The sequence below is a fragment of the Salvelinus alpinus genome, chromosome 10 (assembly GCF_045679555.1).
Source record: "Salvelinus alpinus chromosome 10, SLU_Salpinus.1, whole genome shotgun sequence".
Taxonomy (NCBI): domain Eukaryota; kingdom Metazoa; phylum Chordata; class Actinopteri; order Salmoniformes; family Salmonidae; genus Salvelinus; species Salvelinus alpinus.
In genome coordinates this window covers 14,562,978-14,580,852 of record NC_092095.1, presented here as the reverse complement: position 1 = coordinate 14,580,852, position 17,875 = coordinate 14,562,978, and the positions used below count along the sequence as shown (strand labels likewise).

At 44.2% G+C, this 17,875-nt stretch overlaps 1 protein-coding gene across 1 annotated transcript in view; it reads right to left on the bottom strand.

The window, feature by feature from the left end:
- The window catches only part of LOC139531541 (catenin delta-2-like), a 571,014-nt gene extending 554,007 nt beyond the window's left edge, over positions 1 to 17,007 (bottom strand). Inside the window, exon 1 of the mRNA XM_071328059.1 lies at positions 16,681 to 17,007. The gene's annotated coding sequence lies outside the window, so the exon portion shown is untranslated. The remainder of the gene's footprint in view (positions 1 to 16,680) is intronic.
- Between the last annotated feature and the right edge of the window lie 868 nt (positions 17,008 to 17,875).

Here is a 17,875-nt window from a genome sequence, read left to right as displayed (position 1 = left end):
GCTCCAGTCTACTAGCTCCAGTCTACTAGCTCCAGTCTGGTTACGTCCAGTCTAGCTAGCTCCAGTCTAGCTAGCTCCAGTCTACTAGCTCCAGTCTACTAGCTCCAGTCCGGTTACCTCCAGTCTAGCTAGCTCTAGTCTACTAGCTCCAGTCTAGCTCCAGTCTAGCAAGCTCCAGTCTGGTTATCTCCAGTCTAGCTAGCTCCAGTCTAGCTTGCTCCAGTCTAGTTTGCTCCAGTCTGGTTACCTCCAGTCTATTAGCTCCAGTCTACTAGCTCCAGTCTAGCTAGCTCCAGTCTAGCTAGCTCCAGTCTGGTTACCTCCAGTCTAGCAAGCTCCAGTCTGGTTACCTCCAGTCTAGCTAGCTCCAGTCTGGTTTCATCCAGGCTAGCTAGCTCCAGTCTAGCTAGCTCCAGTCTGGTTACCTCCAGTCTAGCTAGCACCAATCTAATTAGCTCCAGTCTAGCTAGCTCCAGTATGGTTACCTCCAGTCTAGCTAGCTCCAGTCTAGCTAGCTCCAGTCTAGCTAGCTCCAGTCTAGTTTGCTCCAGTCTAGCTAGCTCCAGTCTAGCTAGCTCCAGTCTAGCTAGCTCCAGTCTGGTTACCTCCAGTCTAACTAGCTCCAGTCTAGCTTGCTCCAGTATATCTAGCTCCAATCTGGTTACCTCCAGTCTATTAGCTCCAGTCTACTAGCTCCAGTCAAGCTAGCTCCAGTCTAGCTAGCTCCAGTCTGGTTACCTCCAGTCTAGCAAGCTCCAGTCTGGTTACCTCCAGTCTACTAGCTCCAGTCTAGCTAGCATCAGTCTAGCTAGCTCCAGTCTGGTTACCTCCAGTCTAGCTATCTCCAGTCTAGTTTGCTCCAGTCTAGCTAGCTCCAGTCTAGCTAGCTCCAGTCTGGTTACCTCCAGTCTAGCTATCTCCAGTCTAGTTTGCTCCAGTCTAGCTAGCTCCAGTCTAGTTTGCTCCAGTCTAGCTAGCTCCAGTCTAGCTAGCTCCAGTCTAGCTAGCTCCAGTCTTGTTACCTACAGTCAAGCTAGCTCCAGTCTAGCTAGCTCCAGTCTAGTTAGCTCCAGTCTAGCTATCTCCAGTCTAGTTTGCTCCAGTCTAGCTAGCTCCAGTCTAGCTAGCTCCAGTCTGGTTACCTCCAGTCTAGCTATCTCCAGTCTAGTTTGCTCCAGTCTAGCTAGCTCCAGTCTAGTTTGCTCCAGTCTAGCTAGCTCCAGTCTAGCTAGCTCCAGTCTAGCTAGCTCCAGTCTTGTTACCTCCAGTCAAGCTAGCTCCAGTCTAGCTAGCTCCAGTCTAGTTAGCTCCAGTCTAGCTAGCTCCAGTATGGTTACCTCCAGTCTAGCTAGCTCCAGTCTAGTTAACTCCAGTCTAGTTAGCTCCAGTCTAGTTAGCTCCAGTCTAGCTAGCTCCAGTCTAGCTAGCTCCAATCTAGCTAGCTCCAGTCTAACTTGCCCCAGTATATCGAGCTCCAGTCTATTAGCTCCAGTCTACTAGCTCCAGTCTAGCTAGCTCCAGTCTAGCTAGCTCCAGTCTAGCTAGCTCCAGTCTAACTAGCTCCAGTCTGGTTACCTCCAGTCTAGCTAGCTCCAGTCTAGTTTGCTCTAGTCTAGCTAGCTCCAGTCTGGTTACCTCCAGTCTAGCTAGCTCCAGTCTAGTTTGCTCCAGTCTACTAGCTCCAGTCCACTAGCTCCAGTCCGGTTACCTCCAGTCTGATTACCTCCAGTCTAGCTAGCTCCAGTCTAGCTAGCTCTAGTCTACTAGCTCCAGTCTAGCTAGCTCCAGTCTGGTTACCTCCAGTCTAGCTAGCTCCAGTCTAGTTTGCTCCAGTCTACTAGCTCCAGTCCACTAGCTCCAGTCCGGTTACCTCCAGTCTGATTACCTCCAGTCTAGCTAGCTCCAGTCTAGCTAGCTCTAGTCTACTAGCTCCAGTCTACTAGCTCCCGTCTAGCAAGCTCCAGTCTGGTTACCTCCAGTCTAGCAAGCTCCAGTCTGGTTACCTACAGTCTAGCTAGCTCCAGTCTGGTTTCCTCCAGTCTAGCTAGCTCCAGTCTAGCTAGCTCCAGTCTGGTTACCTCCAGTCTAGCTAGCACCAATCTAGTTAGCTCCAGTCTAGCTAGCTCCAGTATGGTTACCTCCAGTCTAGCTAGCTCCAGTCTAGCTAGCTCCAGTCTAGTTTGCTCCGGTCTAGCTAGCTCCAGTCTAGTTAGTGTTGATAAAACGTTACCAATATCTAATACAATTTCTTACATTAGCTCCAGTCTAGCTGGCTCCAGTCTAGTTAGCTCCAGTCTAGCTAGCTCCAGTTTAGCTAGACAGCTGTGATGCACACACAGACTACATTGTGTTTCGTGGGCGGCCACTTACAATACATCAATGTTGTGTGTGTAGACACCTTACAACCCCTGGATAATATGATGGTAGAGAGGGGAAAATGCAGACCATATAATTTTAGTGCAGAGTCAGAAAAACCAACTCCCAGCAAGACAAAGCTAGAAATGTGTGTCCAACATGAGATAACAGCTATTGTCAACCTCTACTACCCACCTCTCACACACACACACTCTCAAACACGCATCCCTCCCACCTCCTCACCCCACGTTAGTGGTAACTCTGGGATAGATTATTCAAGCCTGGGGAAATCATGATGATCTTCGCTCAACAGGCAAGGCTTCTCTTTGATGCTCAATTAGCCTTGGGAGCCCTGGCTAGCCCAACCAATTACCAATCTGCTGCGTCGGGGAGAGCGACAGGCAGGCAGGCAAAAAACACTGTGCACATGGTGCGGCCACCACAGACGTATCACTTTCACCGGGCCCTAGTCTGTATGCTAATGCCTCCCTCTATTTGGTTAAAAAGCCACCATTGGAATAATTGATGATAATTATAGCACTGCACATCATGTTGTGATTTCTCTGCCATCCTCTCTCTTTCATTCTCTCACCTATTTACTCTGCCTCTCTGTGTCTCTCGCTCTCTCTATCACGGTCTCTCAGTGTCTGTTTATGTCTCTCTGCCTCCCTCTACCCCTCTCTCTTTCTCCCGAATGGAGGGATGTATGAGGGAGAAGGAAGTGAGGGAAACCAATCTGCAGAGTGGCTCATTAGGAGGGAAAAGAGATGCTGTCCTCTAGAGAGGCAGACAACAGCCTTCTCTCAACTCTCCTTTCCTTGTACCCTTTCCTTGTACCTGCTCCTTGTTTCAGTTCCTTGGTCCTTAGTCTCCTTTCTCAGGATCTTGCCAAGTCTCTTAATGGTCCTTGTTCTTGCTAAGTTTGTGTTTTTTTTCCCCTTACAGGCTGACATACATTGCTGTTTTGGATGAGACCACACTCACCACAGCCACAGGTCTACAACACCATACCTCCTGGACCACCAGGTCTACAACATCACACCTCCTGGACCACCAGGTCTACAACACTATACCTCCTGGACCACCAGGTCTACAACACCATACCTCCTGGACCACCAGGTTTACAACATCACACCTCCTGGACCACCAGGTCTACAACAACATACCTCCTGGACCACCAGGTCTACAACACCACCAGGTCTACAACACCACACCTCCTGGACCACCAGGTCTACAGCACCACCAGGTCTACAACACCATACCTCCTGGACCACCAGGTCTACAACATCACACCTCCTGGACCACCAGGTTTACAACATCACACCTCCTGGACCACCAGGTCTACAACAACATACCTCCTGGACCACCAGGTCTGCAACACCACCAGGTCTACAACACCACACCTCCTGGACCACCAGGTCTACAACACCACCAGGTCTACAACACCCTACCTCCTGGACCACCAGGTCTACAACATCACACCTCCTGGACCACCAGGTCTACAACATCACACCTCCTGGACCACCAGGTCTACAATAACATACCTCCTGGACCACCAGGTCTACAACACCATACCTCCTGGACTACCAGGTCTACAACATCACACCTCCTGGACCACCAGGTCTACAACATCAAACCTCCTGGATCACCAGGTCTACAACACCATACCTCCTGGACTACCAGGTCTACAACATCAAACCTCCTGGACCACCAGGTCTACAACATCAAACCTCAACCCAATTGAACAGTTATGGGAGATTCTAGAGCAGTGCCTGAGACAGCATTTTCTACCACCATCAACAAAAAAACAAATTATGGAATTACACACACACACACACACATACATACACACACACACACACACACACACACACACACACACACACACACACACACACACACACACACACACACACACGCACACACTCAAAGAGAACACTAACTCCCAGGGAAACGATCTAGAATAGTGTGAACTTTCTGTCATGTGCTACCGGGCCGGCAGATGAACAGATTGGTAGCCTTCTTCAATACAAAACACTTTCCCTCCCCTTGCAGAGAGCGAGAGAGAGGGATATATTCACCTCACTGCGGATACAGCTGCACACATAATGAAGGACAAAGCACTTCACACCCATTAATGACTTCTATGAAGAGGGTAATATTTTGGAAATGAACAGGTTGAATGAATAGAGAAAGAAAGTGAGAATGAGAACACCAATGTGATGAAAACGCTACATTTTTTGCTCTTTACTTTAATTGCTGTTTGATCTGGCTTTGGAATTTAATGTTTTTACTGGCGTTTTGGGTTTGCCTTAGCCCAACGTTTTTACTGGCGTTTTGGGTTTGCCTGAGCCCAATGTTTATCGTTAAGCTTTTCACTTAGATTTTTTTTTTTTTATCTGCTCCACCACGCACCTGTCTGTCACAGGTACCCCCGTCACACTCCCCCCGTCTCCCTCTCTCCCGAGCTTTCCTCTCCTACTCAGCCTTCCTGTCCTGGCCTGTCTCCCCCTGTCTGGTACAAGTACCCCCGTCACACTCCCCCCGTCTCCCTCTCTCCCGAGCTTTCCTCTCCTACTCAGCCTTCCTGCCCTGGCCTGTCTCCCCCTGTCTGGTACAGGTACTCCCGTCACACTCCCCCCTCTTTCCCGAGCTTTCCTCTCCTACTCAGCCTTCCTGCCCTGGCCTGTCTCCCCCTGTCTGGTACTCCCGTCACACTCCCCCCTCTCTCCCGAGCTTTCACTCGCCTCCAGCACACACATACATGCACACACCGTAGACATTGGACTGATCCGAATTTTATGTAGGCTAATTAACTTGTGACTCTTATGTGAGCTTTATTAAGAAATACTTTAATGAACTAGCATAGGCCTACGATCTATTTATTTTATCTCAGACTTTTATAGCCTACTGGACGTTATTTTGTTGCCATTGTATTTTTTTTTTGTGCTATTTGCTCCATGACTCCTGCGCTCTTTTTATATTTTTTAGGGGGTAGATCAGCTTTCATTTTGTGGATAGATTGTAGCTTCCATCGTTGTAATTGTCTGCATCATTTCCAATCCCTCATATATTTTAGGGTAAATATATAGACTTCCGTTTCAAAGACAGGGGTCACTTAGAAATGTCCTTGTTTTTGAAAGAAAAGCAAATTTTTCGAACATTAAAATAACATCAAATTGATCATAAATACAGTGTAGACATTGATAATGTTGTAAATGACTATTGTAGCTGGAAAGGGCAGATTTTTTATGGAATATCTACATAGGCGTACAGAGGCCCATTATCAGCAACCATCACTCCTGTATTCCAATGCCACATTGTGTTAGCTAATCCAAGTTTATCATTTAAAGGCTAATTGATCATTAGAAAACCCTTTAACAATTATGTTACCACAGCTGAAAACTGTTGTTCTGATTAAAGAAGCAATAAAACTGGCCTTCTTTAGACTAGTTGAGTATCTGGAGCATCAGCATGTGTGGGTTCAATTAGAGGCTCAAAATGGCCAGAAACAAAGACTTTCTTCTGAAAAGCGTCAGTCTATTCTTGTTCTGAGAAATGAAGGCTATTCCATGCGAGAAATTGCAAGGAAACTGAAGATCTCGTACAACGGTGTGTACTACTCCCTTCACAGAACAGCGCAAACTGGCACTAACCAGAATAGAAAGAGGAGTGGGAGGCCCCAGTACGCAACTGAGCAAGAGGACAAGTACATTAGAGTGTCTAGTTTAAGAAACAGACACCTCACAAGTCCTCAACTGGCAGCTTCATTAAATAGTACCCGCAAAACACCAGTCTCAACGTCAACAGTGAAGAGGTGACTCCGGGAGGCTGGCCTTCTAGGCAGAGTTGCAAAGATAAAGCCATATATCAGACTGGCCAATAAAAAGAAAAAGCAAAAGAACACAGACACAGGACAGAGGAAGATTGGAAAAAAGTGTTATGGACAGACGAATCTAAGTTTGAGGTGTTCGGATTACAAAGAAGAACATTCGTGAGACGCAGAAAAAATTAAAAGATGCTGGATGTCAAGCATGGTGGAGGCAATGTGATGGTCTGGGGTGCTTTGGTGGTGGTAAAGTGGGAGATTTGCACAGGGTAAAAGGGATCTTGAAGAAGGAAGGCTATCACTCCATTTTTGCAACGCCATGCCATACCCTGTGGATGTCGCTTAATTGGAGCCAATTTCCTCCTACAACAGGACAATGACCCAACGCACAGCTCCAAACTATGCAAGAACGATTGAGGGAAGAAGCAGTCAGCTGGTATTCTGTCTATAATGGAGTGGCCAGCACAGTCACCGGATCTCAACCCTATTGAGCTGTTTTGGGAGCAGCTTGAACGTATGGTACTTAAGAAGTGCCAATCAAGCCAATCCAACTTGTGGAAAGTGCTTCAGGAAGCATGGGGTGAAATCTCTTCAGATTACCTCAACAAATTGACAACTACAATGCCAAAGGTCTGCAAGGCTGCAATTGCTGCAAATGGAAGATTCTTTGACGAAAGCAAAGTTTGAAGGACACAATTATTATCTTATTTAAAAATCATTATTTATAACCTTGTCAATGTCTTGACTATATTTCCTATTCATTTCGCAACTAATTTCATGTATGTTTTCATGGAAAACAAGGACATTTCTAAGTGACCCCAACCTTTTGAATGGTAGTGTATACAAATCTTTAAAAAATATATGTTCCTTTCTTATTTCCCACAAACCCTACCACCCCTCCTCCAATTGGAGTGAACTAATGAACAACAACACTTGGGCTTCTACTTCCAGCTTATACATACCATATACATTTTACGGACACAATCTATTTTACAATAGTTCTATTTTGTTTGTTTTTAGTCCTAGCCTTCCTCTAACCTCCACCACCATCTATTTCTGATGTCCATCAAGTTCGATTTATTTTTGCCATATATTTTTAACTGTGCTAGTTCACAAAAGTTCTGAACCTATATACATTTTACATCCTGCACTCTTTGTTGACTATGAACTTGCTCGTTTTCCCGACCATGTGACAGGCAATGTTTGTTCCCACAATCGTGACTCTGACTTTCTATCGGTTACACGGATTATTGGCCTCCCATCCTATTCTAACCCCCTCTTGTCGGTTTGGTATACATGTTACCTGATGAAATTGCTGTACAATATGATCTTGTTGCCATCTGATGCACATTCAAATGTCATAAAAAATGATTATATCTGGAAATTTGTAAGCCCCAATTCTGACTTGTGCTCTGATATCTGCTTCACTGATTTCTTCTCTCGTAAAAGCCTGGGTTTTCAGCACATTAACACTAGAAGCTTATTACCTAAAATTGATCAATTGAAAGTGTGGGTTTACAGCTCCAATCCACATGTGTTGTTCATTACTGAGACACGGTTAAGAAAGAGTGTTTTGAAAGCTGATGTTAACCTTTCTGGTTATAACCTTTTTCGGTAAGACTTACCAAGGAACAACTTCAGTACTCAGTTGTCTCCAACAAGTCTGTCCCCAATTTGATTTGCTGGTTTTAAGCATTAAGCTTTCAAATTACTCTTTGTTGACTGGTGCTGGGTGTTATCGTCTACCATCAGCACCGACCTGTACCCTAACCTGCCCTAAGCTGTCTCCTGGTGTTTTTTGTAATGAACTTAGTTATCACGGTTTTACAGCCTGTGTTCATAATGGCTGCTCAGTTAAACAACCTGTCTTGATTTGTCATAGACGTTTCTGAAAAACTTTAATGAGCAAGCCTTCCTTCATGACCTGGCCTCTGTAAATTGGTATAGAATCAGCTTGATCCGCTCTGTCGAAGACACTTAGACCTTCTTTTATCTTTTCAGTGGTATTGTTAACAAGCACGCCCCAATAAAGATATTTAAAAACAGCTTCAGCTCCTGGTTCTACCGTAATCTGGCAGAGTTACTAAACCTCTGGAACAACAAATACTCAGGCTGACTGGCTGTCGTTCAGGCAAACAGAAAAAAAGTGCACTCAGGGTATCCGGAAGGCCAAAGTTAGTTACTTTGAGGAGCAGTTCTCTATCTGTGGGTCTAACCCCAAGAAGTTCTGGAAAATGGTGAAAGACCTGGAGAATAAACCCTCCTCACAGTTGCCCATGTCCTTTCATGTTGATGTGGTTGTTACTGACAAGGAGCTTATGGCTGAGCTCTTTAATCACCACTTCTGTAAGTCAGAATTGCTATTTTCCTCCTTGCCCGTCCAACACTTCCTCATCTCCCAGCGCTTCTAATATAACTAGCCCCGATGTTCCTCACATTTTTCCGCTGCTCCACTACACAGCTTCTACCTGCAGTCTGAGGTGCTAAAGGAGTTCGTTAAACTTGACCCCCCAAAAAAATCTGGGTCAGATAGGGCTGTTATGATGACCATATTACTTCCACACCAGCAGTCACGAGTCAAAAAGGCAGTCAAATTCCACATGGCTTCTCCAAGCTCTGATGCTGCTGGTGGTCATTAGTAGCCTACCAAACTTGCTAACTGCCTGGTACCCAGTACTCTATTGTCCCTCTAACCACTCTGACATCAATGCAAATGTAATCAAAAATCTAATCAAGCACTTCATGAGAGTCCATGAGCTCATGTTGCGCAACATTTCTATAGGCTATGCAATTTCAGGAGAAAACAGAGGAGGATCCCATCAGCTTTCTATAGGCTAGACCTACTATATTTATTTCTCAACTTTCCTAATATTAAGCACATTGATTCTCTTTAAAACAGGAGTATCGCCTACCTGCAAGAATAGTGTGATAGGTGACAATGTTAGCCTATCACCTGTGAATTATATATTATCACTTGTGAATGATGCCTAACTTTAAACATCAGCTATCTGAGCAGCTAACCGATCGCTGCAGCTGTACATAGCCCATCTGTAAATAACCCAACCAATCTACCTACCTCATCCCCATATTGTTTTTATTTACTTTTCTGCTCTTTTGCACACCAGTATCTTTACTTGCACATCATTATCTGCTATGTATCACTCCAGTGTTAATCTGCTAAATTGTAATTACTTCGCTACTATGGCCTATTTATTGCCTTACCTCCTCACGCCATTTGCACACACTGTATATAGACTCTCTTTTTTTATTGTGTTATTGACTGTACGCTTGTTTATTCCATGTGTAACTCTGTGTTGTTGTTTGTGTCGCACTGCTTTGCTTTATCTTGGCCAGGTCGCAGTTGTAAATGAGAACTTGTTCTCAACTAGCTTACCTGGTTAAATAAATATTTTTAAAAATGCCCAGCATAAGGCAAACCAATGACTTTTTTTCGCGACTTTTTCTAATTATAGTCGCACACCTCATGTAGCCTAGCCCATAGGCCTATATGTTTTGCTATGGTTTGCATCACAACTTAAGTGGCCAAATAACTTCTTAAAATTAAGCACATTAATCTGCTTTACAAGGGGTGAAGAGCCTAACTGGCATACATAAGCAGCTCGTGAGTTTCAAGTTTGGGGAAGATCATTTTTACCATAAAAATACACCTTTATAATAAAAGCATTACATGCATAATCACATTGATGGTCACTTTTGATAACGTTGTTTTCCTGCTAATGGAACATTCACGCTTATAGCCTACTACCATGTGCGCATTGCTGCGCTTATAATGTCAAGAAATAGCCTAATAGTTTATAAACATTTTAAGCTAAATGTTCTGATCTGCCATGTCAGCCTCATTGCGTAAAAGTTTTTGGGGATGCTTGTGGTTGTATTAATTTGGGATCTATCGTATCCCACAACTGTCCCAGACTATGTCTGGAATATTTATTTATCGCACAGAATAGGTCAACGTTTGTACTATGTGTGATAGTAGATTGACATATTAAAGTGCTTTTGCTGTTCGTTAGGCCTACTCATCTTGTTGGCAGACGAAAAGTAACTGTTGACAGTTCTTCCAATATCTTCAATATACGCTTCGGAATTGGATAAGGATGCGCACAGTTGCATCCCCGATGTGTCTGTCTTCACTTGTAGCCTGTGAGAAAGTCACGTGATGGAGAGTCATGCGAGTGAGAGATGCTTTGGAGCAGGCAGCACACAGGGAGAAGGGAATTATAATTATTATATTCAGACCAAGGGCACAACGGCCATTGGCTGCAAAAGGCATAGATTTTTTTAGAGGGCATTATGGTCACACAAAGGGGATGGCGTTGGGAAATTCGAGGCATTATCAAGTGCTTGTCAAATTGTGAATGAGAGACTGATGAAGTGTGTACAGCCTGCACATAAAACAAAGCAGAGCTCATGCAACTTTTTTATATCATCACTAGTTGCATCATACAGCCTGAGAATGTATTAAAAATCAAAACATATAGCCCAACGTTTGTATAACTAAAGTTACATAAATAACTCTAAATTACCTGACTCAACACAGAATAGCGGAATGTGCGCACTCTCTCAGATCATTTGGAGAAAATATCCTTTCTATTTCATACAGCTTTGTTCAATTGTATTCTTCATACTATAAAATACTATAAAATAATATAAAATAGTGCCACGGAATTCTAAGCAAATCTTTTCTACTAAATGAACTAGTGTATCCTACAGCCATACGGCGTAGCCAGATCAGGACCTAACATAAGGACAACTCAGAGTATGCTATTCTGTTCTTCTAAAATAGACTACATTTTCTTCATATCATGTTTGTTTAGACCTGTCTAAAATAATTTATGGATTTATTGTGAAAGCTATATTACATGGATTTTTTAAAATGTAGATGTTCCAAAGGTCTGCATCAGTGGGTTGTAGGAAGCTAGGAGATGCTAATGTGTTTATGTTAAGTAACGGTCAATTACCGTGAGACTGGCAGTTATTTGCTTGATAATCACCGGATGACAACATTTTGTGACCGCCACAGCCCTAGGGTCAGATGGATAGAGCAGGGCTGCCCAACCCTCTTCCTGGAGATCTACTGTCCTGTAGGTTTTCAGTCCAACCCTCTTCCTGGAGATCTACTGTCCTGTAGGTTTTCAGTCCAACCCTCTTCCTGGAGATCTACTGTCCTGTAGGTTGTCAGTCCAACCCTCTTCCTGGAGATCTACTGTCCTGTAGGTTGTCAGTCCAACCCTCTTCCTGGAGATCTACTGTCCTGTGGGTTTTCAGTCCAACCCTCTTCCTGGAGATCTACCGTCCTGTGGGTTTTCAGTCCAACCCTCTTCCTGGAGATCTACCGTCCTGTGGGTTTTCAGTCCAACCCTCTTCCTGGAGATCTACCAGGAAGAGGGTTGGACTGAAAACCCACAGGACAGTAGATCTCCAGGAAGAGGGTTGGACTGAAAACCCACAGGACAGTAGATCTCCAGGAAGAGGGTTGGACTGAAAAGCCACAGGACGGTAGATCTCCAGGAAGAGGGTTGGACTGAAAACCCACAGGACGGTAGATCTCCAGGAAGAGGGTTGGACTGAAAACCTACAGGACGGTAGATCTCCAGGAAGAGGGTTGGACTGAAAACCCACAGGACGGTAGATCTCCAGGAAGAGGGTTGGGCAGCCCTGGTGTAGACTCTTTCCTTTTTAAGGTTGCAGCTCCTATTATCGCTGAGCCTGCCTCTGCTCTCTGGGGAGTTTCCCAGTGCTTGGAAGGCAGCCACGGTGCATCATTTATTTCAAGTGGGAGTTCAAGCTGATCCTAACTGTTGTAGGTCAATTTCTATCTTGCCCTGTTATAAAAAATGTTGGAAAAACTTGACAATAATCAACTGACTGGCTTTCTTGATGTCTATAGTATTCTCTCTGGTATGCAATCTGGTTTCTGCTCAGGTTATGGATGTTTCTATGCAACCTTAAAGGTGCAACATGATGTCCCCATTACACATGATTCTAAGCAATGTTGTGCTGTTATTTTTATTGACTTGGCCAAAGACATTGATATGGTAGACCATGCCATTCCTGTGGGTCTGCTAAGGATTCTTGGTGTCTCTGAATGTTTTTTGGGCATGGTTTGCTAACTACCTCATTCAAAGAGTGCAATGTGTAAAGTCAGAACATCTGCTGTCTCAGCCACTGCCTGTCACCAAGTGAGTACCCCAAGCCTCGATTCTAGGCCCCACAATCTTCTCAATTTACATCAACGACATAGCTCAGGCAGTAGGACGTTCTCACCCATTTATATGCAGATAATAGTCTTATACTTAGCTGGCCCCTCCCCAGATTTTGTGTTAAATGCTCTACAACAAAGCTTTCTTAGTGTTCAACAAGCTTTCATCTGCACTTAACCTTGGTCTGAACACCTCCAAAACAAAGGTAACGTGGTTTGGTAAGAAGAATTGCCCCCACCGGTGTGATTACTACCTCTGAGGGTTTAGAGCTTGAGGTAGTCACCTCATACAAGTATTTGGGAGTATGGGTAGACGGTGCACTGTCCTTCTCTCAGCACAAATAGTGCATTCGGGAAGTATTCAGACTCCTTGACTTTTTCCACATTTTGTTACGTCACAGCCTTATTCTAAAATTGATAAAATAAATGTTTGTCTTCATCGATCTACACACAATACCCCATAATGACAAATCAAAAGGTGTTTTTAGACATTTTTGCAAATTTATTAAACTAACAAAAAAAACAGAAATACCTTATTTACATAAGTATCCAGACCCTTTTCTAAGATACTTGAAATTGAGCTCAGGTGCATCCTGTTTCCATTGATCATCCTTGAGATGGTTCTACAACTTGATTGGAGTCCACCTGTGGTAAATTAAATTGATTGGACATGATTTGGAAAGGCAAACACCTGTCTATATAAGGTCAGTTGACAGTGGATGTCAGAGCAAAAACCAAGCCATGAGGTCAAAGGAACTGTCCGCAGAAATCCAAGACAGGATTGTGTCAATGCACAGATCTGGGGAAGGGTACTAAAACAATTCTGAAGCATTGAAGGTTCCTAAGAACACGGTGGCCTCCATCAATCTTACATGGAAGAAGTTTAGAACCATGAAGACTCTTCCTAGAGCTGACCGCCCGGCCAAACTGAGCAATCAGGGGAGAAGGGCCTTGGTCAGGGAGGTGACCAAGAACCCGATGGTCACTCTGACAGAGCTCCAGAGTTCCTCTGTGGAGATGGGAGAACCTTCCAGAAGGACAACCATCTCTGCAGCACTCCACCAATCAAGCCTTTATGGTTGAGTGACCAGACGGAAGCCACTTCTCAGTAAAAGGCACATGACAGCCCACTTGGAGTTTGACAAAAGGCACCTAAACAACTCTTAGACCTTGAGACACAAGATTCTCTGGTCTGATGAAACCAAAATTGAACTCTTTGGCCTGAATGCCAAGCGTCACGTCTGGAGGAAAACTGGCACCATCCCTAGGTGAAGCATGGTAATTGTAGCATCATGCTGTGAGGATGTTTTTCAGCGGCAGGGACTGGGAGACTAGTCAGGATTGAGGGAAAGATGAACGGAGCAAAGTACAGAGAGATCCTTAATGAAAACCAACAGGATAACGACCATAAGCACACAGACAAGACAACGCAGGAGTGGCTTCGGGTTCAAGTCTCCCCATCCAACCTGACAGAGCTTGAGAGGATCTACAGAGAAGAATGGGAGAAACTCCCCAAATACAGGTGTGCCAGGCTTATAGCGTCATACCCAATAATACCCGAGGCTGACATCGCTGCCAAAGGTGCTTAATCAAAGTACTGAGTAAATGGTCTGAATACTTATGTAAATGTGATATTTCAGTTTTTTGTTTTTAATACATTTGCAAAAATGTCTAAAAATCTGTTTTCCGAAAGCACTGTATCCAAGCTGCAGGTTAATGTTATCTCTAGACTTGGTTTCCTCAATCATAATCACTCCTCTCTCACCCCAGCTGCCAAACTAACCCTGATTCAGATGACCATCCTACCCGTGCTAGATTACAGACACATAATTTAAAGATTAGCAGGTAAGGGTGCTCTCGAGCAGCAAGATGTTCTTTACCATTCTGCAATCAGATTTGTCACCAAAGCTCCTTATAGGACACATCACTGCACTCTATCCTCCTCTGTAAACTGGTCATCTCTGTATACCCGTCGCAAGACCCACTGGTTGATGCTTATTTATAAAACCCTCTTAGGTCTCACTCCACCCTATCTGAGATATCTACTGCAGCCCTCATCCTCCACATATAACACCCGTTCTGCCAGTCACATTCTGTTAAAGGTACCCAAAGCACACACATCCCTGGGTCGCTCCTCTTTTCAGTTCACTGCGGCTAGTGACTGAAATGAGCTGCAAAAAAACACTCAAACTGGACAGTTTTATCTCCATCTCTTCATTCAAGACTCAATCATGAACACTCTTACTGACAGTTGTGACTATTTCATGTGATGTATGCTGCCTCTACCTTTTTGCACTTCGTGCTGTTGTCTGTGCCAACAATGTTTGTACCATGTTTGTGCTGCTACCATGTTGTGCTGCTACCATGCTGTGTTGTCATGTTGTGCTGCTACCATGTTGTTGGCATGTTGTGCTGCTACCATGCTGTGCTGTCATGTTGTGCTGCTACCATGTTGTGTTTTCATGTTGTGTTGCTACCATGTTGTGTTGTCAGGTTGTGTCGCTACCATGTTGTGTTGTCATGTTGTGTTGCTACCATGTTGTGTTGTCATGTTGTGTTGCTACCATGTTGTGTTGTCATGTTGTGTTGTCATGTTGTGTTGCTACCATGTTGTGTTGTCATGTTGTGTTGCTACCATGTTGTGTTGTCATGTTTTGTTGCTACCATGTTGTGTTGTCATGTTGTGTTTCTACCATGTTGTGTTGTCATGTTTTGTTGTCATGTTGTGTTGCTATCATGTTGTGTTGTCATGTTTGTTGCTACCATGTTGTGTTGTCATGTTGTGTTGCTACCATGTTGTGTTGTCATGTTGTGTTGTCATGCTGTGTTGTCAGGTTGTGTTGCTACCATGTTGTGTTGTTGTCTTAGATCTCTCTTTATGTAATGTTCTGGTGTCTCCTACTGTCTCCTACTTTGTTTTATCCCAGCCCCCGTCCCTGCAGGAGATCTTTTGCCTCTTGGTAGGCCTACATTGTAAATACGAATTTGTTCTTGACTTACCTAGTTAAATAAGGGTTAAATCAAAATAAAATAAAAAGAGGAGCGATTCAGCTCAGTACCCAAGTTCCCGTGTGTGTGTGTGTGTGTGTGTGTGTGTGTGTGTGTGTGTGTGTGTGTGTGTGTGTGTGTGTGTGTGTGTGTGTGTGTGTGTGTGTGTGTGTGTGTGTGTGTGTGTGTGTGTGTGTGTGTGTGAGAGAGAGAGAGAGACCGGTGTGTGTGTGAGAGAGAGAGAGACCGGACTTTGAGTTGATGGACACTCTTGAGGTTCGTCAAAGAGCTTTGTCGGTGTTGCCAAATTTGTTCTTGCTGTTGGTACCTAAATAATACACTAAGAATATTTTTTGAAATTGGTTAACCAGAGGTATCTTAATAATAAAAATGCTCCTGGGTACTCTGCTCCAACACATCTATACACAGATGGAAATTCCAAACATTACCCCCACCCTCTTCCTCTTCTCCATCCCAAAGTCAAAATACTGCCCATGCAAACCCCTCCCTTACGCCACAGCTATGATTAAACCAAGACAGTGTGAGAAACGGAGAACTCACATTTCTCCCTGCTTTTATCACCACCCCAAACACCATCCATCTCTTTCCTTCTGTTTCCACGCCTGTATTTGCAGATGCATTGTTTTGTTTTAGATTTTTATTAATCTCCAACGGATGTTAGGCTACTTAAAAAAACAGTATTCATTGTAGAACAATATCAAACGGGTATACTGCTATGTGTGAATCTTCTATTGTTTACATTTTGTATCTCTCTCTATATATGCCTCACGCGCCGCTAACGGTAAGCTAAATGTGGGTCAGTCGGTGTACTGAACTCGAGCCAAATCCACACGCGCAAAACAGTCTAGGGTGAGCGAGCTCAGCACGGTCAGAATTTAACGGCTTCCCCCATGACCACGGTTCTTAATGTAATCTACATTACTGTCTACAAACCTATTTTTTATTTTATTTTTATTTAACCTTTATTAAACTAGGTAAGTCAGTTAAGAAGAAATTCTTATTTACAATTTATTCTATTATCAACTTAGCGTTTATAACGAGTCTCTTTCATCTTTAAACTACTCCACATAGCCGCTTCAACTGCGTAAAAATAGGATTCATGCACGATCTGCAACTGCATAACGGCACGCATCAAAAACACCCTGGCTCATATTGGTCCTCTGCCAGGCTAGAGCATCTCATCTCCCGCTCCTCACTGTGTGACAAGATGGAAGAGGATGAGGGAGGGAAACTAAAACACGGTAAAGCGGGATGACTTTGCACTTACCAAAATACAATTCCCGGTAACGTCAACAACGACACTTATATCCACGTCTTCCTTTGGCAGCTTTCAGCAGTCCGCAGTGTGCTCAGAACGGAGCTACTCTCTCACCGTTCCCTGCAGGTGGTCAGGGGGTGGACTGACCATTCGCTGGATGCTGGCCGGGAGAGGGAGAGGCATAGGCGGGGAGAGGAGGAGGCGGCGAAGCGGTGTTAGACTACAAAGCAATAGACTGGAGCGATGCACAGCAACGGGAGGCAAGAGCGCTAGAGAGGCAGGCTAGGCAGCTCGCCCGGTCTGTAGCTAATACACACACACACACACACACACACACACACACACACACACACACACACACACACACACACACACACACACACACACACACACACACACACACACACACACACACACCGGCATCCAGGTTGAGAGGCTCACATGTAGAAAGAGCGCCATCTTCAGGCCTTGAGAGAAGCATCTCTTCCAGAACTACAAACAATGAATAGAAATAGGAAAATTATTATTGTGTAAAATGTAGAAAGTTAAAGTGCACGATGTTAAAAGAGGAAATTAAAGAGGACTTGCCTAGTTAAATAAAGGTTAAATAAAAATAAAAAACAATTTTATTCATTAATAGTAGACTTGGGGCTTGGTTAAAACGTGGGATATAGTAAATGTAAAGGATCACACTTTAAATCAAGCTGATCATTCATGGAGATTGACCTACAATGATAACCTTGCACACACATACACACACACACACACACACACACACAGGACTCCCGCGTCCCAACTCCAGTGGGCCAATGTCGTTCAGTGCAGTGTTCCAGAATGTGTAGTATTAGGTTAGCAGCAGTTCACAGGGTCATGTTCTCGCTCATGGTCAGCGTAGAGACATTTAATTGAGGTAGCTTTTTGATGATAGTTCTCTTTTTCTTTCTCTCTGTCTGTCTTTCTAACAGGTATTGATCCCGAATCATCTGCACAGCTCAACAAAAACATTTGCCTGCTGAGCTAAAGCCTAGTCACAAGATCAGGGAACTAACATGAGTCTTCAGAGGGGTATCCTATGATGCAAGCTAGATCTGCTCAGAGTTTTCTAAATCTAGCCAGCTTCAGTTAGCTTCCCATTCCAGCTCAGGCTTCATCCGTACTACAACGGTGGATATTACTCATCCGCCTGCCGCTAACTGTAGCAGGC